A 25,035-nucleotide genomic window follows, 5' to 3' on the forward strand; every position below is an offset into this window, starting at 1 on the left:
CGCAGCCGCCTGGAGCTGCAGCCAGCGGCTCTCTGCCCGGCTGCCTTCGGCGCTGCTCCCCTGTGCGAGGTGTTGCCCGGACAGCCCCGGCCCTGTAGGAAACACCTTGCATGCAAGAGAAGTGCGGCTCAGGGACAAGATGTGCCTGTTGGGGAGGACAGGGTGGTCGTCCTCTCCAAGAGGCCTCGTCACTTGGTCTTCCCTCACGTGTATCGCTTGAGAATTCGGAAAAGATGGGTTACATCACCATCATTTTAACAGCTCGGCTTTGGCTGGAAGTTCCAGAAGAAGCAAGCAAGTGTGCCAACTCTTTCTTTATGTTTCCTAGGGTAACACGAGGATGGTGATAAATTCTGTAAAAGTTCAATGGGTGAGTTTTGTCCCTTAAGGGGAATTCAGGGAAAACCTAACGCAGGGGATGTTTCCTTGTGTCTCCCCTTTAAACAAAGGATGCACATTCCCAGAGACTCTGGGTATACCGAAAGTTATTGGCTGTATTAGCAACTTATGTATTATTAGCGACTTAGGTGTGCCAGCAGTTTGTACTTTTATGTTTCTTGCTGCTGTGTTGATTTTTTCCCCCCAGAAAATACTGATTTTGATTTTAAGTAGTATTTTGAAGCAGGGGGGAAAAATCTGGTTTTCTTAGGCATGTGTTTCTCTCAATGGCTCTCTGTTGCTTTGCAACCCAAAATACAGACGTGTCTTTCACATGTTTGTTGTTTTGGTAGGGATCAGTTGTTGTAAGGTGTAGGTTGCCATTCATGAGAGTGTATTTCTTTCAGGTACTACTTCAGGTATAACATAAGTGAAACGATGGTAGCCATATGCTGAATTGGAGGTATCTGTCACGGTAGATACAATTATTGATCAGAAGATTTTTGTCATGGACAGAATGTAGGTGCAGAAGACTGGCAAAGTTTTGATATCAATGCATTATCTGGTAAATAGGGATCACTGAAAAGCTGCCAAGAAAAAAACCTTTCTGCCTGACCACCCTGCAAGGTCTCCTTATGGCCTGCTGTAAACTGCCTTCACCTGTTACCTCTGGTTTTCATCACTGTTGGGTCAACTGACTTAAATCACAGAAATACTGAAAAATTGATTACTGAAATGGCTGAATAACACCGCTAATTTAATGAGCTGATTCAGCTTGTGGGAAGCATTTGACAAGTGGCAGAGCCAATACAAAGGGTGGGGAACAAAAAAGACCAGAGGTTAAGGGGAAAAGAAGGGTAAAGTTTTAATTTGGAAAGAGAGGTATGGGAATGCTTTTTCAGTGATAGTAAACAGATCAGCTCAGATGCAGATTGAGTTCATATTCTAAGAGAAAGGGGAAAACACACAAAGAGCCCCAACAGATTCTGGAATGTGTTTCCTAACAGAAGCAACTTTTAAGAGTCCAAAATTCAGCCACCTACTTCAAACAAAAGGGGTAACATGGCTTTTAATATAATATGAGAAATGGTTTGCTGTTTATCTGGGTGTGTGGATTTTAGATTTTTTTATGAAACTATTTAAAAGGGGAAAATCACTGAAATTTGATTAATTACCTTTAAACACTTCACTTAGAGGCACTGAAAGTAAGGAGAGGTTTAAACTACTTCATGTTGCTTGTTATTTTAAATTATGTTCCTTATCATATTGTTCATATGTGAATTATATTCAATTGAAATATGTAAATAATATAACCCTAGGACTTTTTTGAAATTAGAATATAGGTGACAGAATTAATATCTAAATATGTGAAAGTAGTAGAAAATAAAAGGCTACAAGGAAGAATGAAAATAGAAGCTTGCTGCTTTGTGCTGAGTTAGGAACATATTGATGTTGAGAAAAAATGGTGCAATTTTCCTGATTTTTTTTTTACTGTTATAGAGGCTAGTATTGCTATCTGGAAAAAAAAACCAAAAAAACCAAAAAACCACCCTGGTAATTATAAAGCTACCGAGGATTATTCACAGTGAGAGAGAGACTGCCTCTTTTCTTTCTCCCTTCCTCCTTCCCCTGACATCCATTCATTCTGGAGTTTCTTTTTTAAGGTGACTTTCACTGCCTCATCCTCTTGTCATGGAGGATTTTGCTGTGTACCTGTGAAGGGATGTGTATAGTTAAAATTCCCTGAGGATTCACTTACCAGATTGTCACACATGAAGTGTTCATGATGGTTGTGTGATGTGTTTTCTACCTTTAGTAGAAGGCATCCCACCCCCTCCCATTCTGCCCCCTCTCCATTTTATTTCTATCTCAGGAACTGCAGAGGAGAAAGTGAAAATGGAAATGCTTGGTCATCATGCTCTCAGGTTAGGTTACAAAAAAATCAGGATGGAAGCAAAAATGTTGAGAGAATCAAGCCTTCATCAACTGCAGTGTGATGATAGAATATCCCAATTATTCATAGAGTTAGCTGTACAGCATGATAGGAAGAGGAAATTTAGGAAACCTATAATGAAGCAACCGTAGAAAAGCAGGGGAAAAATCAGTAATACATTTTTTCCTTTCGTGCCCTGTGAAATAACTTTGTCTGCCAAAATGATCTTCTGAATGTATAGTAAAAACAACTCCATGTAGCATTTCCCAAAATGTGGCTGTGAACAGGAATGGCTGTTAATGATGCCTAGCAAACATTGAAGCCTCATTTTCTCCTACCTCACCCAACCTGTAGCTATTTACCCAAGGACATTAAATACAAGGCCTTGCCTACTATCAACTGTAAGTTTTGAAGTTCAAGTTAAGTTTTTGATTTGATACTATGTTATACTCAGTGGCTGTTACACTTGCAGAGATAGGTATGCCTATACAATAGGAAGGTATTGAAGAGACAGGTCCCTCAACTATGCTGAGAAATCACATTTTTTCAGGTGATGATTGTTACAACAATTCTAACTGGAAACAGCACTGCCAACAGCTTAACTACCCACATGCACAAGAGTAAACTGCAGCAGCATCTCACTGGTGAAATAATGTCATTTCCTAATACAGGCAAGCTCTCCATCCCTGTGTGAGCTGCCCTGGGGTGATGCTGAAGAGCAGACTCTGGGAGGGAGGGGAGCCAGCTGTGTCAGCTGTGCTGTGCTGACCAAGGAGGCACCAACAGGGACACACTTCCTGTGTACAGCTGGCTGCTGATCCCAGGAGTGAACTCTCAGTTTCTCTCACATTCTGTGCCTTTGCACTTTCTCATGTGTTTTGACTCTGCTGTGCTTGTTCTTAACAGGGGGCTCCTTGTTGTCTGTCTCTCTTTACTTAAAAACTTTTGTCTGAGTTAGCAGTGTATGAAATTCACTGATGGTCCAGCTTCCCTGTCTGCATCTATTGTCGGTGGCCAAATACTATAAAATTGGTTGCGAATTTAGAAGGCGTTTTTTTTTCATAAGCCTGTGGAAATGAATTGTTATAGTTCAATTACATTTAAAAGATCCAGTTTAGGTTCTTAGAGAGATTTTTGCCTTCAAGGCAAAACTGGCTTCTTAGTGATGTTGACCTTGTTGTTGAAATCAGAATTAGAGACGTCACTGTGCTCAATACATGCTTGTAGTTTGCTGTGCAAAAAGCTTCCCTTTGAAAAGGCAGCAATGAAGAAGCAGAATACATAAAATTTCCAAAAAGATGTTTTGTTGCCTTTGGCTGCAATGCATTCAAAAAATAAAACTAAGTCTTCGAAAGAGAAAAGACAGGGTGATTTGTCATTATTTGCTGATTGGAATTTGTGTGCAGTTAACATTCAGAAAGCGTTCATGGAGTTGGTAATGATTTTTGAAAGTGGCTTTTTTGTAGTGTTAACAGCCAGTCATCTGAAACTTAATCTTGAAAGTGAATTACTGATCTTGTTTACAACATTCAAGTTATTCTGTCAAGAAATGAAAAAAATACTGTATGACTTACCTGAATAGTTGCAACAGCACAATTTGCAAACAGATTACTTCAGCACAGAGTTAATATTTCAATCTGTATGATGAAATTTGTTAATATAAACTGTACAGACAATATTTAAGAATAACAAACATGTCCTAGGAGCCTTAATGGGATTAATCCTAAGAAATACTAGACTTTGACCAGTTTTGTGTATGACATTTCTATTTTTCATTTTGCCAAGTATAAATCTTGTTATTCATCCAGTTGTGGTTTGTGCTGGTTGGTAATAAAAGCTCTGCAGACCGTGCAGCTATAGACCACTTAGTTCTAAATTTATTTTCTACGTACTTCACTGTAAATTTTTAAGAATGGTGAGGACTAGCCAACTATGAAGCAGTATATTATGGTCTGCTGAAAAGGAAAAAACTGCTGTATCTCACATAGATTCAAGCAATGTTTGATTTCTTGAATGTAAATTTGTTACCAGAGCATCTTAAACATATGTTTAAGTGCACCCTTAAATTTACTTGCAATCAATGGGATTTAAAATGTACTTTACGTGTCCCACTGATGATTAAAAATATGGCTTACTATGAATATATAGAAGATAAATAACTATGGAGGGTCTGATCAGCCAAGATCTGAGTGTCCTTCTTTTCCATTGGGAGACCAGGTACATTCCCTCTCAAGGCACATTCAGCTCTTTCAGGGCCACGTGGTGTAAGTACAATTGTTCCATTGGTTTGAGCAGGTTAATTTCTTCCAGGAGAGAAATGTCTCAGGTTGTTTGGTTCTTTAATACAATACTGTTTATTCAGAAAAAATATATATGTATGAATATTTTTTTCAGATTAATGTAGAGGCAGTCAGCAACAGGCACTTCCTTGTGTTTTATTTACAATTCTGCTTTTTCAGTGAGTTCTTTACCTCAGGGAGCTGAATGACTGTTTCTCAAGTAGCTGGTTTTCTTTATAGTGGCTTTTTGGTTGCCTACTTGGATAGGCTAACATAAATAAGGAAGGATCTGTGTTTGTGGAGTGGCAGCTACTTTATGCATGTTGTCTCAAGGTATCCATGAAGATTTTTGTTTTTGCTCTGTCTTCAGTAGGAATAAGATAAGATATCTTCCATTTACTGCAAAATGAGAATGATACATATGATTTCCTCATTTTTTCTCTTTCACAGTCAAGTCTTTGAAGCCGTACAGAGTTCAAATATATATGTACTTTTTTAAACTACTGGATTAGAAATCACAATTTTGATGAAGTGGTATGTTTCATATGTTGGAGGAGGATATTCTTTTCCATATTACTCTTGCTGTGAAAATCTTCGGTTAGGATGATGTCTTTTTCAATAAAATTGCCTGGTAAAATCATCCTCCTCCTCAGAACTGTATAAATGGATGACTTTGGCTAGTATAACCAAGTTATGAATGTATGACTAAAATGTACTGTGCTCTCTGTGAATTGGTAGAAAAACATAGCCCAAACAGAAAATAAACAAAAATTGATCATATGAGGAGATGCCTTAGAATAGCCTTAAAATGTCTTAGGATGTCTAACAGAAAAACAAAAAAAAATTATTAATATGATAAGAAGAGAAATACTGGCAATGAGAGTTGAGAGTTCTTAATTGAAAGCAAACCTAAAAGAAATAATACATTCAGTAAACAGAAACATGAAGGTTCTTTAGCATGGAAGGAGGCCTGATTGTTTTGGGTTTTTTTGGCTTTTGTTTAAGTCCTGGCAAGATCTGTCCTTATGTTGTATTAAGAGCTGCAATGCACAAAAACAACGAGCAGAGCTGCCTGCAGAGTGCCAAGAATATGGGTTGTTGAGACATATTTTTAACACATAAGGCAACATTTGAAGAATAGACAGGGGGATACCTTGGCATGAGGGGAGAGCATCAGATCTCAGGACAAGGCATTTGTAGCTGTCCTTGAGATAAACAGAGCAATGGGACAGAGCCATCATGGCCCTTTGCCTGACACTGGTTAAAAATAATCACTGTACACACTTCATATGCAATTCTCCCTTGAATGTGTGGGAGGAGAGAAAAAGCCACCCAGGAACAGATGCTCTGTTCTTGTCCTGTTCATGGCACCCTCCCAGGTTCTTATCCCTGCCCTTTGCTCACTCATGCCACACTCAAGGAAAAGGCCTGTTTGATTCTTAATCACTGTAGGATGAGATCACATCTATGGATGGAGTTGAGGATTGACAGATTTTTTAATAAATTTATTGCCTCATAATAAAAGAATAAGTCTTTCATCTCATGGACCATAAAAACAGTTTCTCGTTACTTTGGTAAGAATCTTGACAGGATAAGGAAAAGGAACAAATCCTAATTTGGGGAACTACTGTTCTATGAAATTGATTTTCTTAGAAAACATGTAACATTGAGTAAATCAAGAATTTTTCTTTCCTTACTTTTCTTCGATGCTTTTGCTCACTGAGGTATACTTGCTGTGAATCAGAGTGGGGTTTTTTTTCCCAAAAATAACTTTATAGTTGTCCAGCATTCTGTTTGTCCCTGGGGCTTCCTGTGTTTGGTTTAATTTTTTTGTCTAAATTCTTTGCAAACTGCCAATGCAGCATCTGTCTTTAAGATGAAAATTTGCTAACACTTGACTATATGACTACAATGAAAGTACTTCAGCTAAGTATTCTGAAGGTTTTGAAATTAATATTGATATTTATTAATGCAGTGTTCCATGTTTTGGAAAGAGATCAAGGTCAGTTGAAGCATTTGTCTGGCTCACATCACATTACATTCAGATTGCACGGGAAATGTCCAATTGCTTTGTTTTGCCTTTGGACAGGTGCTCAGAAGATCTCTCAGGAATGTTAGGGCCATGTTGGGCAGGTGTATTGTGGGGCTGATTCTTCACTTGACTTGAACTAAATCAAGTGAAAGTCCTATGAAGCCAGAGGTATTGCAACAAAGCAAAATGGACATGAAAGGATAGTCAAACACAGACTGTTTCCTGCAGGCTGTTTCCTCATATTCATTCATTTTTCACTGTGTGAGGAGCACAGCAGCCAGGTACAGTGGCAATTGGACATTAGGATGGCAGAAAGGGAATGAGGAAGTACCACTGTCCTGCTTCCTCTGCTAAGCAAAAACAGATCTTTCTAATGACATAGTCTGATTTGAGATATGTATTACAGATTTTCAAAATATATGTTAGAGTATAAATTATTGTAAGGTAAGCATTGTATGGTTTCATATTGGGGTAAGTATATATGGGCTGTCTATTCAACTTCAGTAGTATTTTACTTGCTTTCATAGGACTAAATATGCATACACAGCTGTTATATTCACTAACTAAATCAAAATTTCTGCAGAAGGCCACACATTAAAAGAAATCTTCATTTTAAATGTTTTTCTGTGCATCCTTTCTCTTCAGCTACTTTGTCTTTCACAACCCCTTTCTTACTCATCTATAAAACTTGAATGCCCCTCATCCTCCCACCCACCAAGTCACTCTGGACCATTAAGGTCCTGGAGCTTCTGATGTTGTGGCACTTGGGGACATGATTTATATGATTTAGTGTTATCAGTGTTAGGTAAATTGTTGTACTCAATGATCATGGAGGTCTTTTCCCACCCAAGTGATTCCATGATACTATGTTTCATTCCCTCTGTGATAAAGCTCTTATGGTATCTCCATGTTTTGGAGCCCTTTTATGTCCTCAAATCCTTTTTTTTAGGTTTATGTTGATCTTTCTGCTGACCTTTCCTTCATGCTTGTGTCAGGATAGAATCCACTGCCTAAGCAATTTCTCTTATTTCCACTCCTAGACCCCTGCCCTTCCTGAGTTCAGAAAAGGTGCTGATGTGACAGTGAAGCACTCGGTGAGATAAGTGGTAGACTTCCTGAAACTGTGTTCTCTGTGCAGTGTCTGTTAGTAGAAATGACTTGCAGCAACAAATCTGCAGGATGGAATGGAGCCAGAGAAACCACGAGGAGTGAAAGGTGTCCAGGTTATCTAAGCAAATTGGATTGTGAAGGGGAAAGATTGGAATGTGTGAGAAATTAAGATAGACTGCTCTTAAAAAGTGCAGAACCATTGTCAAGTGTTCTGTCAATCCTGATTTCCTACTGTTTTAACTGCATTTCTTCCCTTCTCAGGCATCTCTTAGGAATCTGGTGATGGTGATGTCAGTTATCTGCCACTACTATATTAAGATGCTTCTTCCAAAATGATAAGTGATGTCATTCTCTTAATAGAATTGTCACTAAGCTTCAGAGTCATTGTAGTGATGTGCAGGGCTCAGCATTTCAGCAAAGCCCTTAGTGGAAATGTTGAAAATCTTTTCAGTTTCCATGTGTAAGGTTATTATAGACTTAGAGGTGTATGGAAAAACTGGAGTCTGTTCTGTGGAAATTTAGCATTCCAGAAAAGCAAATCAGTACAGTGTCAGTGAGGAGAAAGAGCTTGGTGATCCATGGGATTGGAAGTGTACAGTGGGAAACTAGGAGTGTAATTGCACTACACAGTGAAGTTGAAGTATATAAATAATTGATCTAAACTGTTTCTAAAACTGTTTCCAGAAGTGAATTAGTGCAGCCACCTTAGTTTGGCTCTGAATACATGCTGAGGAAGACTGGCTGTCTCAGTGACAGGGCACATTGGCCTGAAAGGAATGTGCTAACCTATCTGCACAGCTCCTGAGACCAGGCCATGTGGGTGTGGAATGTCTGCAGTGTCTCTGCTCTGACAGGCCCAGTATCACAGCCAGCTGGGACCTCTTCACATTGCATACCATGGTAGGAGAGATGTGCTGTGAAAGCACTTGCCTCAATGAGCCAAGCTAAATGAGTATTAACAGATGATATAATTTCCTTCTCTGAATGTACCATCACAGAGGTAAAGCTCTCTTGAAGCTAAGGAACTGTGTTAGTAGAAGAGCATAAGTCATCAACTGACTAGGAATATACTCACTCTAAAAATCAAAACAGAATTTTCACATTGAGACTGCCATCTGATAGAGTAGCTACTAAAGGGACTTTGGTCAGTTTCTGGAATAAATTAACTGGTACAACTGCAAGTGTAAGAGTTGAGTACTCGCAGTGATTTAGGAGTTCCCTTCTAGTCCTATGTTTGTATGTCTCACAATTCTGTTCAAGCATCAAAGTCAAGAATACATTCCACTATTGACTCATCTGGGAAGAGCAGGATGCTAATTATAACCTCGTGGAGTAATAGCCTGCTCTTATCTTTCATGTATCTCTTATCTACATATATTTCAACTATATTTCAGTTAACACAGTTGAGGTGTGAAAGCAGTGGTTTGTCTGGTAGCCAGAATATATAACCTTAAAAATGTGTGGGGAATTAGACTGCTTCAGTTAGACAGTTAATGAAGCACTTTTGTTTTATTGTGATTCTTTTTAAGTAGCAGTGATAGAAACAGAGAACTCTTGGCCAAATTTCTTATAACAATATGCCAAACAATATACATAATGATTTCAGTCATTCTAGTCATGAGGTCCTAAGAATTGCTGAATTCAGCCAGATGAAAAGTCTACCTAACCTAGTAAGTAGATATTTATGGAAAAAATGTCTGGAGGCAGTCATGCTTGCAGTGATTTTTCCATCATGCTCTTCAGGCCTTCAGTGACTAGGAGACTCTTTTGTTTAACAGTTACTGCTGACCTACTGAATAGAACTGCTGAATCAATGAAGTCATGATTTTTCTGGTCCATGTGCAGTTTATGCCTCACAATATGTAATGAAAGTAAGCTTGGTATATTATTGGAAAAAAGGAAAAAAAAAGCATGGCTTCCAGTATTTATATTGGGAAAACTAGTGAATTACTATTACCAGGTCACCTTTTGAATAAAGTTCGTTACTTGATACATTGCTCTCATATTCTTCTCTACATGTTTTCTAATTCTATCATAACATTTTTGATAATGTTCCAAAGTATTCATAAAGTGTTTGTGGCCTGAGTGCTTACAGGGGAGATTTTTCATGTTTTTCTGATAGTTTTTAAATAAATCCTAGGTATGTTTGTTCCTTCAAGCACCAGACATTTTCATATTTCTTTCCTGGTGATACTAACACCCCATATATATACATATATGTGTATTTTCTCTTCCCTTCTTGATGTGCATTGCACTTAATGACACTGAATAGCCTCTGGCATTTTATCACTCATTCAGTATTGAACCACCTCCAAAGCTTTTCATAGCTAGTCCCACATTTCCTCAGCCTAACAGTTTTGTGTCATCTGATGTTTATTCCTTTGTCTAATTATGTGTGTTCTTTTTCACAGTGTTTATGAATACATTGAAGGCCCACATCTGTCAGCTGAGCCTAAGTCAGTGAATCCTGAAAAAGAATACAAGCAATACAAAATATGGCCTATAAAATAATTCAGCCTTTTTTCTTGTTACTAAAATGAATTTTACTGTTTTAGTTTTATTATTTATTTATTACATAAGTAGATGCATTTTTAATTTGTTTTCACAATGCAGATCTACTTGTCAAAGCTCTGGTAGGATAATGGAAATAGAAGACAAGAGAAATTCACTGCTTTCTGATAATTTAAATATCACACATGTTGACATTAATGGCTAACATTTTTATTTCATATTTCACTGTATGGGATTCTTGCACATACTGACAATTTAAGGGTGATTTTCAGGAAAGAACTATAAAAAAGAAACTGTTCTTTTTATTTTTTTAATTTTAGCATGCAAAGGTTGTCTTTGACTGTCTTCAATCTCCTATTGGCTTAATCCACTATACTTACTTATTAAGCTATGAATACCTGCAAATCCTTTAAAGGATTAACTGTATTTGCCTGCTAAGCTTTCTGAGGCAGTTAAAAATAACTGCAGGCTGATTCTACTGACACACTAAAAATTGGACCTGCTCTACATTTTATGTTGTATCTGCTGCTGCTTTGACAGATGTGATACAGTCTGGAGGTACTTAAACCGTCTGTGAAGTTGGGTTGACCAAGTGCTCTCAATACCCCATTTCTGGCTAGCAGCTGTTTTCTCTTACAGCCCAAAGAGGATCAGCATTTGCTTTGTCTCATGAAAAACGCCAGTGACCAAGAACATACAAGCTGGACAAAGAAATTCAGCTTAATATAAATTCATGAAATCAAGGTGTCCTTCTCTGAAGAAAAGGCTTTGCTTTATACAAGTGGTCCACAGTGCAGTCCTTCCTGTTTGGTATGTTTTTTTCTAGCTGTACTCACTGACTTCAGAAAATGTGTCTCCTTTCCACATTTACAAAATTGTTATATTCTATTGCAGTATAAGCATGCGTGCTGGATGCTGCTAGGTATTGTTAGGAAGGCAGCCAAATATATTATATCCATCATTATATCCATAAGTGGAAGCCTTACAGGGCATGCACAGTTTCTCTCAATGGTCTGGAGAGTGCAGGAGACAGCAGCACATTAAAATGTGTGCTGACATAGTACAGTATATAAAATGGAAACTTTGAGACAAGACTTAGCACTTTCCATAATCTTTTGCCAGGTATTTTCTCTCGGAAGTCTTGTACAGAAATTTATGGCTGCAAAATGATACCATAAATGCTGGTGTTTTCTTGCTGTCAAAGGACAGAATGGGACAGTGACTCTCTGCTACAGTGATTTCTACTTTCATTAACAGATTGTTTAGGTTCCTGCACAAAAAAAAAGCAGAAGTTCAAGTGCATATAACAGCTGAAACTGGTTCTCACACTTTTATAAGAGCTGAAGAAATGTAACATGGCATAAAGTTATTTTCCCCCCAGGTGATAGGCATCAGGCTAATTAATACTTAGCTGAGTGTATGAAACCTGCATTTGTTTAAAGCTGAAGGGGGAATATTGAAAACCAAATTCAGTCAGATGTAGGTACTCACAAGGGTCAACTCTGTCAGCATTCCTTATAGTGAACTCCTGACTGTAAAACAATATATGAATATAGAATAATATGAACTTGGGTTGGGCCTTGCCAGCACCCTGTCAGAGTGTAAAGCACTGACACAGGTGCAGAAGGAATGTTGGATCCATCCGTGTGGATTCAGCCTTCAGTCCCTAAAAGTATGGCTCCTAGAATTCTTTAGCTTAGCTAGTTGAAGAGGCTAAGTAGTTCGAAGTTGGTAATTAATTACTTAATTATTATGCTATTTGGCAGTAGGAGGGCTGCAGGTTTTCCTGCTCTTCTAAATACATAAGCAAACTGCACAACCCAAGCTGAAGGTTCTAGCTCAGACACAATGAGCATTATAACTCTATTAGCATTAATATGTGCTAATTTATGTCTAAAATACATATTAAAAATTGTGCTGAGGCAACTTCATACTGAGCTGTATCGCACACACATTATGCTTTTACTATTTCTAGCTAAGGAAAGTCAACAAAACCTTGTGAGAGTTACATTTTAACCCCTTTTTCCAGTCAATGTTGGTCTGCCTGAGGAAGCACCAAGGGTAAGCAGATACATTGCTTGTGATACTTCAGTGTTTCTTAGAGCTAATTGCAGAATTTCTGCAGTACCTTGTATTGCACTACTCAAGCAACAGATGACACAGACATACCAGATAGATTGTGTGTTTCAATACTATTTGTTTCAATACTATTTTTTCTCATTAGGTATATATTCCTTAATGTTTGGTTTTATCTGAACTTCACCACAAACTGTCAAGTTAAATTTTACTCAACGTGTATTTTTGGAGGCAGAAAATGGACTTGTACAAAATGTACTTCCTAACATAAACTACCTAGTATTTTGTTGTGAAGAGAAGGTAGCATTCTTATGTTTTAAAAGAGAAATCTTGTGGAACCCAAGCTTGTCAAATTTTTGCCAGAAACTTGCTGGTTGCCTGCCAGCTCTCTACCCATACACTTGGCAGGTGGCCCAGCCTTCCAAGAGCTGCAGCTGCCTCTGTGGCAGGGGGGGGGGGGGTTGCAGGGCTGCAGGTCCCTGAGCAGGTGTCCACATGGACTCCTCCCAAAGGGTCCCTGCCACCCTGGCCTGAGGGGCTGTGCCTCCTGCTAAGGAACTTCCAGGCCTGGAAATGTTTTCTCTTGTGCCAGCTTTTAGGAACCCACATTCTTTACTTTAAGAAATTGTTTCATAAGTGGACATCCTATTTCTGTCACTAAGGAAGGCCTTGTACCTGAAAGCAGGGATGGATGCCTTTAACACATCACTTTGTAGCAGTCCTGCTTCTGAGGAAGGTTCACAAAGAAATGACACAAAATGCAGCAGCATGTCTAGAGGAATGTTGCTTTTTAAGTTGGAATTTGGCTTCTGACATTAGCATTAGGTTTTGTTGAGGTTTTGTGCTTTCCTTTTATCTTAATAGACATTTTCCCCACCCCCACCCCCCCAAATAATATTTAATCTTATTTGAGATTCAATCAGACATCAGCAATACCTTGTGGACTAATATGCAATTTTTAATGAGTTAAATATTCATGGTAGTTGATACAACCTTGGTACTAATGTATTGTGAAAGAACTGTAAGAATAAATAGAAGCTGATAAGCTTTATGCTGGTGTGTACATGGTTGTTAGTATTTTTTATTCTATCTTTTTAGGGCTGAGAAAAGTACAATTGAAGAACATGGAGCATTCTGACATGTGTAACTCTTTGTACCAAAGTAAGTGCCAACTCAGGTTAATAAATAATAAAAGTGCACAAAACAATTTTTGTTCCTTTTCCTGATTAATCTTTAATATTTTGCTGCATTTTGAATAGCTTGATAGAAAACTTATCTTTCCTAATGGAGCTCTATTCCAAAAATAAATCAATTCCACAACAGGAGGGTTGGAGAAGAATTATTTTTTCTGTTCCAGCTATTGTTTGTATATTGCTACTAGATGTCATGTAAATAAATCAATCAATCTCAACTTTATTGAAGCTAAATAATGATCTTGAAAGACACATGTGAATGTAATGAAGCAACTGTGATACATCAAATATTTTATAGACTGTTGTCTAGAGATGATACCTTTCCTTGACTGCCCTCAAGGAAATGTAGTGAAGAATTTTTAATTAACATAATACAGTAGAGCATAAGAAAGTCTTGTAATTAATTTGGCATATAGAATCAGTGATGCAGTGGAAGATGATATTCTGATAAAATTTCTCCAGCTTTGTAACTTTTTCAACAAAATTGCTTTGTGATTTTACTTCAGACCTTGCCCCACTGAAGGCAGTAAGTCTATTCCTGAAGTTCCTAGTGGGGTAGAGTAACAGTTTCAGAGTCTAGGTGGACATCATTTTGGCTTATACAATGTTACCTCACAGTGCAAGAGATGAAGGACTAAACGCTGCCTTATTTAGGGAACCAATGGCCTGTCAAAATCAGTACAAAAGTACAAAAAAAACTCCTCTCCTGTTTCTCAGCTAGTACAATATGTTGGAGTGGAGGTTAGCCTTGTGCATTTTTCAGATGCTTCCAAATAGCTGCCCAAAATGACACCAAGCTCAATTGATTTGCCCCTGTGCTACTGCAGTTTTATATGTATTGAAAGTACAGGGGGGGGGGGGTGTCTGTTAATAATAAAATTAGAATGACATAGAAAAAAAGTGTACACTCTCTTTCTTGCTGATGTGATGACAAGTAGTTTCTCTGATTTTATTACTCTCTTGCATTAGCCAATATAAAAATTTTGCCAACATGTTTTTCACAACACTTACAGATTACCAATAACTGCCTAACTCCATTTCTGCTTACCAACTTAGTAACAACATGCTTACATAAGGTAGACTATGATGATCACATCTTCAGCTGCATCCTGGCATAGCTCCAACTGCATAGCTGTTGACTTCATGAGGATTTGGGTACAAACTTAAAGTTAAGCCTGTGCTTAACTGCTTTGTCAATCTGTCTCTCTCTCCCCCTCTCCTCCTGCTGTTACTATCATATAACATCTATGAAATTTAGCTCGTGCTGACATGAATGAATGTTCAGGTATTTCTATACACTCCTTGTACACAAAGATGTGGTTGATTTACTCTTTTTCAAGCCTGAAGAAAAGACTGCATCCACTGTGACTTCCAGAGTGCTGTGAGCATGTGTGTTTGTTTATCTGTTCTCTAAGGTCACGTGTGAGCCTCTCATCCAACCAAAACTTCTGTAAGAAGGGAGACTGCATTTCTGAATAAAACCTTCTCTGGGATTCTGTGCCAAAACTCATGCTTTTTGTAGCAGTTATAAATTAAGTAATTTGGTTTTTGACTTAAATCATTTAGAGGTATCAATAGCTTCATAAACATTTTTTCATTGTATTTAAAAACATTTACAGCAAAATACTACATCAGTAATAGTACCAAAGATTTAGAAAGTGAGTTGTATAACTACTATTATATATCATCTCACATACAAAACTAAAATTATTACACAAAGGAAGGTATAATAAAATTATGGCTGTAGGCAGTGACTTTCATGAAGAGTGTAAGTTTTTCAAATACTTAATAAAGCAAGATATTTTACCAGAAGTGTAACTTTTGTTTATGTGATTTATGTGCATTTTTCCCCAAAACAGCATTCAGCTACAATAAGGTTTAGTTGGGCATTTATACATGGCCACATTAATGAATGTGATATTTGACTGTCTAGAGAGATGTGGATATATTTAAACAAAAGGTTTTATAACTGCTTTAGTTATTGTTATAAATCAGAGCTAAGTGACAATATTGTCATAAATTAGAGGGGAAAAATATTTTAAGCACATATTTTCTTAAATTTTATCTCCGTAAAGGTTGGAGAGCATTTCTATGTATCTCTTCATAGTTTGGTATTTGCTAGATGTACTGTTGTTTCCCCTGGCATATCTGTTCTCTAAGGCAAGGGACAACAGAATCAAGAAATAAACATCTGACCATGTCACAAATCCAATTAACTCTGACAAGGGCTAGTAAAGTCAAGTGAATAACAAAGCACTGCTGTCTGGAAGCAGCTTTGCAGGCAGTAGGACACCAGCTGGACGAAGCAAAAGTACTTCAGGCAGCTGAATTTTCTGCCTCCACTAAGACCACCTTATACCCCGGTGAGGTCACAACGCTGTAGCATTTTCAAGTGTCACATCTCATCTCTTCACTGTTCCTAAGCGGCAAGGAGGAGGAGGAGGGAAGCATTCCCCTCACAGAATGTAGAATGTCATTACAAGGTAATGCAGTGAAGCAGAAACTGCAGCTACCATTGCACAGCCTCTCCTCAGCCACCACCACAGCATTGGGTTATGATAGAAACCTCCAAGAGATTTCAGTGCAGCAATCCTTGGGCAGAAATCATGGTGGTTTTCTAATCCCAAGGCCTGTGCATGTTCAAAGTAGCTCTCCTTTTTCTAGCTCTTGATGCATGGAGCTAACCAATGTCCTATTTAATGGAACTGAATGATTAAATGATTGCTTCACCGGTCTGCTGCATTCATCCATGCTTGAGACTCAGAAATGTGGGGGGATTTCTCATTTGGAGTATAGCAGTGTCAATCTAGAGACATTCCTTTGGCAAAGTTATTTTGGGTTTATCTTGAGACGAGAATCCACTCCCTGCCCATCTGACTGGAAATTGAAATTCTTCAGTGCTTGTTTCCAGATAGAAAGGAAATACGTGCTCCATTTACTTTATCTGTGTAACCCAAACAACACAATGTTACCCTTGGAATCTTTTCTTGCTCCAGCCTATTTCCCTGTCATGCAGTATCCTTAGGTGAAATGCTTTCCACTTACACTGTAGTAATGGAAGGAATCTTAGACCCCTGTACAATACTCAGTGTTTTAACAGTTAATTGTCAACATTATTTGCAGCTCCTATTTTCTAGTAGCCAGAAGAGTCAAATATATAGTTTGTCAGCTTTAACATGGGTTATAAAACTGAAACAAACAGATATCCTCAGCTTTGAAATGGAGGAAGGAATATTTCTTAGGAAACAACATGAGAATTTGTGTTAGTTCATAACTCACACCTAGTTTGCATCTGAAATTTCCCAGCACTTTTCTAATAGTCCTATTTAACTGAAATTAAAATTACATTAACTTCAGCAAAATTTTCCAAAGGGAGATTTCTTTAGTTCAGAATGGGATTTCTGGGTTCTAGAAACCAGAAACATATACATACAATGACTCAGTGATTAGGTTATTAAATTACTAGATTTAGAGCAGGAAACTGAAACTGTTTCCCCTCTTCTAATTCCACATGTTTCTATGCACTGCATCTTTTGAATCTATCCCCCCCCCCCAAACTTTAAAGAAATACTTATTAATCTTGGAGTTGGTCCCAATTTTCCTGATACAAACAAATTAGCACGGGGTGAGATGGGCAAATTGAAGTGTCAAGATGGTCTCTGAAATCAGAAAAAGGAGCAAGGAAACAAGGAAAGAAAAAAATTATGCAGGATTGCTTCTACAGAAAACTAAAAATTAAACATATCATGCTTGTACATTTTTTTTAACTGCATTGAAACTTGATCTTCTTGCTACAACTTTGGACACAAATAGAATTTAGCAAATGGAGATATGCTGTAGGAGCAGCACAGGCATATGCTGACATACGATTACCATATGTCAGTCCACAGTGATTCTCAAGCTCCTGAGACGTGTTTTGTTCTTTAAATAGTTTTCCATCTTTTTAACATTTTGAAGCACATAGACTATTTTCAATATGCCTTTTTCCTCCTTCCTTTGAAGCCACATGCATTTACAACTGACTTAGATTAGGCAGGAAGGACAGATAGAAAGAAGCTAAAATAGCTTTCAGAAATTACTACTGCAGTCAAATATATTTGGAAATTCAAGAGTCAACATGAACTATTAAAATAAAATAAAGTCTACATTAATCTTTATAAATAAAGAAAACATATGGGTTAGGATTTTTGTCTTGCATTCATCCAGGATCACATGCAGTATTTTGTTCCTGGGATGTAACACAGCAAGTTAAAATTTAATTAAAAAAACGACAAAACCCCCTTTGTATTTAATCATGTATCATTAAAACCTGAGGTTTTGACTTGAACTGGAGACTGTTTGAGACAGAACCTCACAGACTCACACAGAGAACATAGTAGCTGCCAACAGGCTATTTTCTGTTGCTTTTCACAACAAACAAAAAAGGGATATTTCAGTATGATCTGCAGATGTGCAGCATGATGACATTTAGATGCAAGTTTTACAGAGGCCTACAATTTTAGGCAAATAATGTATAAAACCCCCTCCTCTTTCTTAAAAAAACAACTCCATCACTAAAGACTTAAGATCTTTCAAGAAATTGTGTGGCAGTCTTATGTTTCTAAGCTCCTAAAAGCTTTGAGGGGAAAAAATACTTCAAATTTACTCAAATGCCTGTGAGAGCTTAAAAAAAAAAAAGGAAAAATAATGAGAACATACATAAAAATTCTATTGCACATGTTAAGGTAGAAAAACTGTACTGAACACATTTTTTTGATTTTACAACATCTCACATAGGCTTTATCAGCAAAATAATTAGTTTTTTTAAGTGAAAAAAATGCTTTATATTTCTCAAGAGAGAAATAATCTATTTCTGAATGTCTGGAGAAATGCTGAGAATAATAACTACAACAAACAAGTCATTAGTAAGAATTTACCTTTTCAGTGCCTGGAGACATAATATAATTTCCTAATAAGCTCCAGCCTCCTAGCTGTTGCAAACCAAAGACATCCAGTATTAGAGTTTCCTACTAAGTGTGCATATCAGCTTGGGCCAGCACAGGAAGAATTCTCGAGGCTGGGCTGAAAGAACCAATGTTTCCTCAAAGCCTCTGATTCATCACAGGTACATTTGCTTTCTAGTGTCTTAAAAAGGGTCAAACTCTGCAGTGTTGAAGGGCATAAAGTAGTGCTTGACACATTGGACATAAACACATATATCACGCAGACATCCTCCTGTTAGGAATAAATCAATTCCTGCTTGCACTAAAAGGCACTGATGTAATCACAAAATGCTTTAGAGACCTTTTACTCCTAACTGGATAACACTGGAAATTTTGCCCCTCTGCAAGTTATGGATTGGGTCTTAGCATACTTTTGTTGAAATAAAGGTACTCCAGTCAATTCGAGAGTTGAACTGGAAACCAAAGTCCTGTAAGGTTTGTGCTAGCCTTCTCTACAGGAAGGTAAACAACCCCAAATGAATGGTGATATGTGAATAGTTCTTCCACAACCTCTTTGTTTGCCAAAGTAATTGTAATTGAGTGGGCAGGTTTCTTCTGGATGACACCAGAAGAGAAAAATGAAGGTTATATAAAACCATATTTTGTTTCTTATCCTAGGAAAGCCTTACATGGCACAATCTGGATGATGTCTGGACTTAAACTCATTACCAGAAAAAGATAATTATGCTGTTGTGAGAGCCAAATGAAGGGACAACACATAACACCATACACAAGGAAAATCAGAGGAGATCTTGAATGAACAAAGAGGATGTACATGATGGAGTTATTTACCAGGTACTATAACATGAAGAAAAGCAGAGCACCTCTTCTCAAAAGGGAATTACAGAAATTAATTGAGGATACTGTGGCATCATTCATTTAAATCCCTTATGCTCCAGAGTTCCCTGTTTCTCAGTAGCACCCCCTTGCTCTCAGAAGATTTGCACCCACTTGTTCTCTTTCCACGTCACAACATCCTGTCTGTCTGTCTGTCTCCTAGGCTCAGCATCTCTATCTGGCTGTGAACAAAGCTGTCACAGTGGTAAACACTGTCAGAAAGATTTCCTGTCTCCTTTTTTTTTATATGTGAAAGCAAGGGGTAAGAAGGGTGTACTCAAGGTGTTTTCCTGGCACTGCTACAGTGCCTGGAGGGCAAAGGGCTATTCCTCCTCCCCTGCACCACCAAGCAATCCATGTTCCAGCACCAGAGGGAAGAGCAGGGTATGAAACAAGCAAAACAGTGTCACTCAGAACCTGGAGGAGTGAGAAAAGAGGGCTGCCTTTTGCTTGTGAGGTTTTTATGTACATAGTGGAGACTGGTGTGAAACATATCTATGGGAGACAGGTGAGAGGGGAACTCGGTGCTTCTGAGAGGTCCCGTGGCCAAGGAGGTTTTGTTAGAGAGCTTTTTTTCAGGGAGTTTCAGAATAGGTGATGATGATGTGCAGTACTGGGCTAATTCCCACCAGATGCAAAATAACTTCTGTGTGAGAATATACTGGAGCTGTGAGGAACCTCAGCCCCTGCAGTTTACAGCTGTCAATCTGCTGCTGCTGCTCTGAATGACTTACTAAAGTAAGCACAGCCTCTGCTGGCTTATTCACTGAGCACAGACACATCAAATATGTGCAATACACAATAATTTTCCAGGAAAATATATTCCATAGCACTCTGAAAGTAAAAATACTGTATTTAAATGAGATTCACAGCAGCGTGTTTGTCTTGGTTTGGAAAGACAGGAGTCTGCTAAGGAAGGCAGGAGCCTTCCCTGAAATGGAGAATGTAAACCCTCCCCACCCCTCCAAATTGCTATAATTTTAAATTAAGGGGCTCTCAGGCAAAAATATTGGAGCAGGAAATAACAATTCTTTAACAGGGAAGAAATAAAAAGAATAAAATAAACAATGCAGTCCACTAGAACAACAATGACAGAGTTAGAACCCACCCTGACACCCTGTCGGCCAGGGTGTTGGTGGTAGTCTGATTGAAAATGTGGCTGCAGTCCTCTGAAGTATCAGGTGTGGTTCTGTTGGAGCAAGGAGGATCTGTAGAGCAGGATGTATTCTTTCCTCTGAAGATCCAGTGGAGGAAGAGGCAGCTGCTGTTCCTCTGGGGAATCCCGTGGAGAAAAGCCATGCTGGAGTTTCAGAATCTCGGAGTATATCAGGGTAGCAAGTGCTTGGCTCCTCCCTCTGGGCGGAGCATCTCACAATGGGATGTTATAGTTCTTATCAGTCATGCAGTGATATTCAATAGTCTGTTATCAGCAGAGGTCCCCTCCCGAGGAAGGTGTGAATGTGGTCACTCAAAGAGAGAGATAAGGCAAACTGCTCACTTGACAAGGTAATCTGCCATACAGATGGTAATAGAAAACATCTTGCATGCAATCTTCAACGATGTTTTATTGACGTTGAGAGACAGATTCAGAAAAAGAGGATTACCAAGCTGAGACTAATAGCTACGTTCAACATACTTATGCTAGTTTACATTGTAAACAAGAATTCCACAGACCCAGCAGAAAAGTACCTGGGGGTGTTGGTTGACATCCAGATGAACATGAGCGAGCAGTGTTCCCAGGTGGCCAAGAAGGCCAATAGCATCCTGGCGTGTAAAAGAAATAGTGTGGCCAGCAGGACCAGGGCAGTGATTGTCCCCCTGTACTTGGCACCTCAAGTTCTGTGTTTAGTCTTTGGACCCCCACTGCAAGAAAGACATTGAGGTGCTGGAGTATGTCCAGAGAAAGGCAACAAAGCTTATGAAGGGTCTGGAGCAGAACTCCTATGAGGAGCAGATGAAGAAGCTGGGAGTGTTTAGCCTGGAGAAGAGAAGGCTCAGGCAGGACCTTATTGCTCTCTACAGTCCCCTGAAAGGAGGCTGTAGCCAGGTGGAGGTCAGCCTCTTCTCCCAGGCCCAGCAACAGGGCAAGAGAAAATGGCCACAAGCTGCACCAGTGGAGGGGTTCAGGTTGGACATCAGGAAGAATTTTGTCACTGAAAAGGCTGTCAAGCATTGGTACAATTTGTCACTCCTGGTGCTGGAATCACCATCCTTAGAAGCATTCAAGAAATTACTGGATATGGCACTAAGTCCTATGGATTACTTACATGGTGGTGTTTGGCCACAGGTTGATCTTGAAGGTCTTTTCCAACCTTAATGACTCTTTCTTAATGATCATTCCATATATAAACATGCCTTGTTTTATTGGACAGTGCCACCTAGGGGGTAATGGCTTTTAAACTAGAGTGGCAAAGGAGAGGGAGCTCTAATAATAACATAGAAAATAATTTCTTCCATTAAATTCTCTTTCAGAATATACTAGGCAGACAAAGTGATGCTGAGATTTTCATACAATGGAATATGACAAAAAACTGTAATTTTTACAGGTCCCAGCTGCCCATACTCTTTTCCCTCTTCCATAGTGAGAGAAATCTCTTCTGGCAGTGATTGGGGATGCCACAAATCCCGATTTTCTCTTCTGCTAGCCAGGTCTTCCTGGTATGATCAGTGGAGAGGTTATCTACATCTCATTACAGCTGTAAGGCTGGCTAGGAGATTGCTGTGTTGCTGTGTTTGAGTTTCCAATTACTTGAAATAGAGCCTTGAAAAGTTTGCTTTTTGAGGCCAAAAGCAGAGAGAAGACCCTGGTCTACTTCTACTTAATCTAGTCTGCTAAAGGAAGGTAGTGTACAAGGCAGGAATGAGATGCTGAGACTACTCTGTCTGAGAGCAGATAGGTTTTATCCTGACACTTCCCCCACTGTCCTTGAAATTACAAGTTACAGTTGGCTCCTTCGGACTTCTAACAGTTTAACCTAGAAATGGACAAAAGAAACTTAGAAAAAATGCCCATCTCTGTACCATGTTTATTTTCTTCAGAATTAGATTTGTTTTAAAAGCCTGAATTGTGGTAATTTCTTTCCTGAAAAAACAAAATTCCAGGCCAGGTAATATTTTAGGAGTGGTTTGGGTTTTTTTCCCACACACTTTTTCATTCTCACAAATGGTATTTGATTTTATTCTGTATCTTCCACAGCAGATGGCGTACCTGCCTCCCTGAGACCAGAGATCCCAAGCAGCATGCAAATGATACAAGAAACTCCTATAATACAGAAACAATAGTATAATATAAGAAACAATTATGCAAGGAACCTGCTCCTCTTTCCTTAGAGGAAAGTAGTGATGCTACCACAATATTTTTGAAGGAAAAATGTCAACATTTTTGATTGCATGACTGTGTGTTTGAATTGTAATAAAGGGCAGGTCTCTTTCTTTCCTTCAGTAACCTCCACACACACAGGCAATTGAGTATTAATAAGAAGAGATTTTATTTAAGTTCCTTTTAAAAATAATCCATTCTAAAAAAAAAAAGGCCAGCTGATAAAAAATGCTTTTTCTGCCCCCTAGAAATGGAAAAAGAGAAATTATTTTGGAACTACAAGGCACAGACATGGCAAAAAGATGATGGAAGTTATACCAAAGCTTGCTGTAAGTACCCCTCAGGTAAACAAGTCCTGTGCTAAAGTTATGGCATGATGGATTGTCTGAGGCTGCAAGATGTGACTGGGGGTGTGTATTCTGTTGCCATCTGTTAGAGGTGGGGCAGTTATCTACTGTTAATTGGGCCACCTGTCAAAACCAGCTAGGGCAGTTTTCTTTAGCTCTTCCACAACCAACCCTCCCTCCGGGAGATATCTGCTGTTAATGGGCCACTGAGTCTCACTTCATGGCTGATAAAATTACATCATCCCATTGGGAGATGCTCCACCCAGGGGGAGGAGCCAAGCATTCCTACCTGGATATAATCTAAGATTTGGAACACCACAAGCAGCTTTTTCCCCACTAGATTCCCAGAGGAGGACCAGGTCCATCTATACCACCACTGGACTGTCAGAGGAAAACTACACTCTTTTACAGGATCACAGCTTCAGCAGAACCACGCCTGTGGTTCTGGATATAATCTGAGATTTGGAACACCACAAGCAGCCTTTGCAAGCAACCGGAACCTCCTGTGCAGGAGGGCTGCAGCCACCATTTAATGGGACTGCTACCAACACCCTGACCAACAGGGTGTCAGGTCATATTCTGACTCTGACCGTGTTTTTTTCGTACTATTGCATTTGTATTTTTAATTTTCCTAGTAAAGAAATTTTATTCCTATTCTCATATCTTTGCCTGAGAGCCCCTTAATTTAAAATTATAATAATTTAGAGGGAAGAAGTTTACATTTTCCATTTCAAAGGAGGCTCCTGCCTTCCTTAGCAGGAGCCTTTTCAAGCTAAGACATGGATAAAGCAAACTCTTACTGTCCTCTAGATGTCATGATGTGGAAGAGGAGCAGCTGGATACCAGAGCTGCCACACTTGAAGCTAAATAGATTTTGACATGATCTTTAAAGAAAAGCTACAGTACGGCACGGCAGATTCACCACGGTGCCCATCCTGTTGTGACATGCTCTGGAGCAAGCACGCTCCTGCTCAGGCACTGGGAATAAACACTGGACCAAACCTGGGAGACAGGGACATGGACATCCACATCAGGTCCACACTGGCCATTCTGGATTCTGGCTTGGTCACTCAGCATAGATTTTTGGTGACTTCCTTGTTTTGATAAAATCAGAGAGAATATGCAGTTACACTTGTAGCACAGTGCTCTTCCCTTTATAGGTTTTATTTCTTACCAAAGCAACATGGTTTTTACATATACATGCACATATAAATAAAGAGCATGGCAACTTTAACAAATAATTACAATGTTAAATATATACACATTAGGAAGACTTGCTATTGCAACTTTACTGCAGATACTTACAAATACATACCGGTCTTGTCCAACAGCTTTTTCTTACAAAAGAAGATACAACAAATTCAGAGACTTGGGAAAAGATATTTAAGAATAAGGATTGTGTGATTCTTTCATATATATGTGTCTAAAAGAAAGCCTGAAGATCAGAGTTGAGTGAAGATGAATTGAAGAAGCGGTGATAAATAGTAAGTTATTAGACATAATTTGGAATATTCAGAACTTCAAGTACAAAATAGGAAGAATCATCCTGCTCTTCAAATTCCTGAAATAATCCCGTTCCTTTTCAGAATCCTTCATGTTACAGGGCCTGGCTCATTAAAAGCTGTGATTTAAAGGTGTTCAGAGCTGGTGTGTGTTAGAGTGCATTTCCTCCTCACTGCTTCCCTGTGTTAAATCTTTCCTTACCTACAAACCTGACCTCTCTGAGGGCCCTGACAGCAGAGTTGGGGAGAACACTGTCACTGGAGGCCACTGCAAGAAGACTGCTAAAAAATCCTGCTTCCACTGAATCCCTTTAGCTGTTGACTTTCCCAAGGACAACTTTCCCCTAACGTGCAAGAGGCACACCATAGGTGCAGTGTGCATGAGACGCTCTGAGCTGTCTTGACAAGTGTTGTCTGCTGGCAACGAGACAAAAACCGTACAAGCTGAAGTCTCTTAATCAGAACTGAGTGTATCTACACTTGCTGTCACAAGCAGGAAAACAAGGTGATGCTTAAAAGGAAAAAATGAGGAAAGA

The 25,035-nt window shown here is 38.8% G+C and overlaps 1 long non-coding RNA gene across 2 annotated transcripts; it reads left to right on the forward strand.

The window, feature by feature from the left end:
• Positions 1-6: 6 nt before the first annotated feature.
• Positions 7-24,628, forward strand: LOC115948137. Of its 2 annotated transcripts, none has more exons than XR_004081983.1 (6): positions 7-370; positions 10,883-11,053; positions 13,418-13,480; positions 19,113-19,289; positions 22,899-22,979; positions 24,329-24,628. It is a non-coding gene; the product is annotated as an uncharacterized LOC115948137 (long non-coding RNA). The 2 variants fall into 2 exon arrangements; XR_004081982.1 differs by lacking the exon at positions 24,329-24,628 and adding an exon at positions 23,338-23,582.
• Positions 24,629-25,035: the final 407 nt, after the last annotated feature.

The sequence above is a fragment of the Geospiza fortis genome, unplaced genomic scaffold, assembly GCF_000277835.1.
Source record: "Geospiza fortis unplaced genomic scaffold, GeoFor_1.0 scaffold231, whole genome shotgun sequence".
NCBI lineage: Eukaryota > Metazoa > Chordata > Aves > Passeriformes > Thraupidae > Geospiza > Geospiza fortis.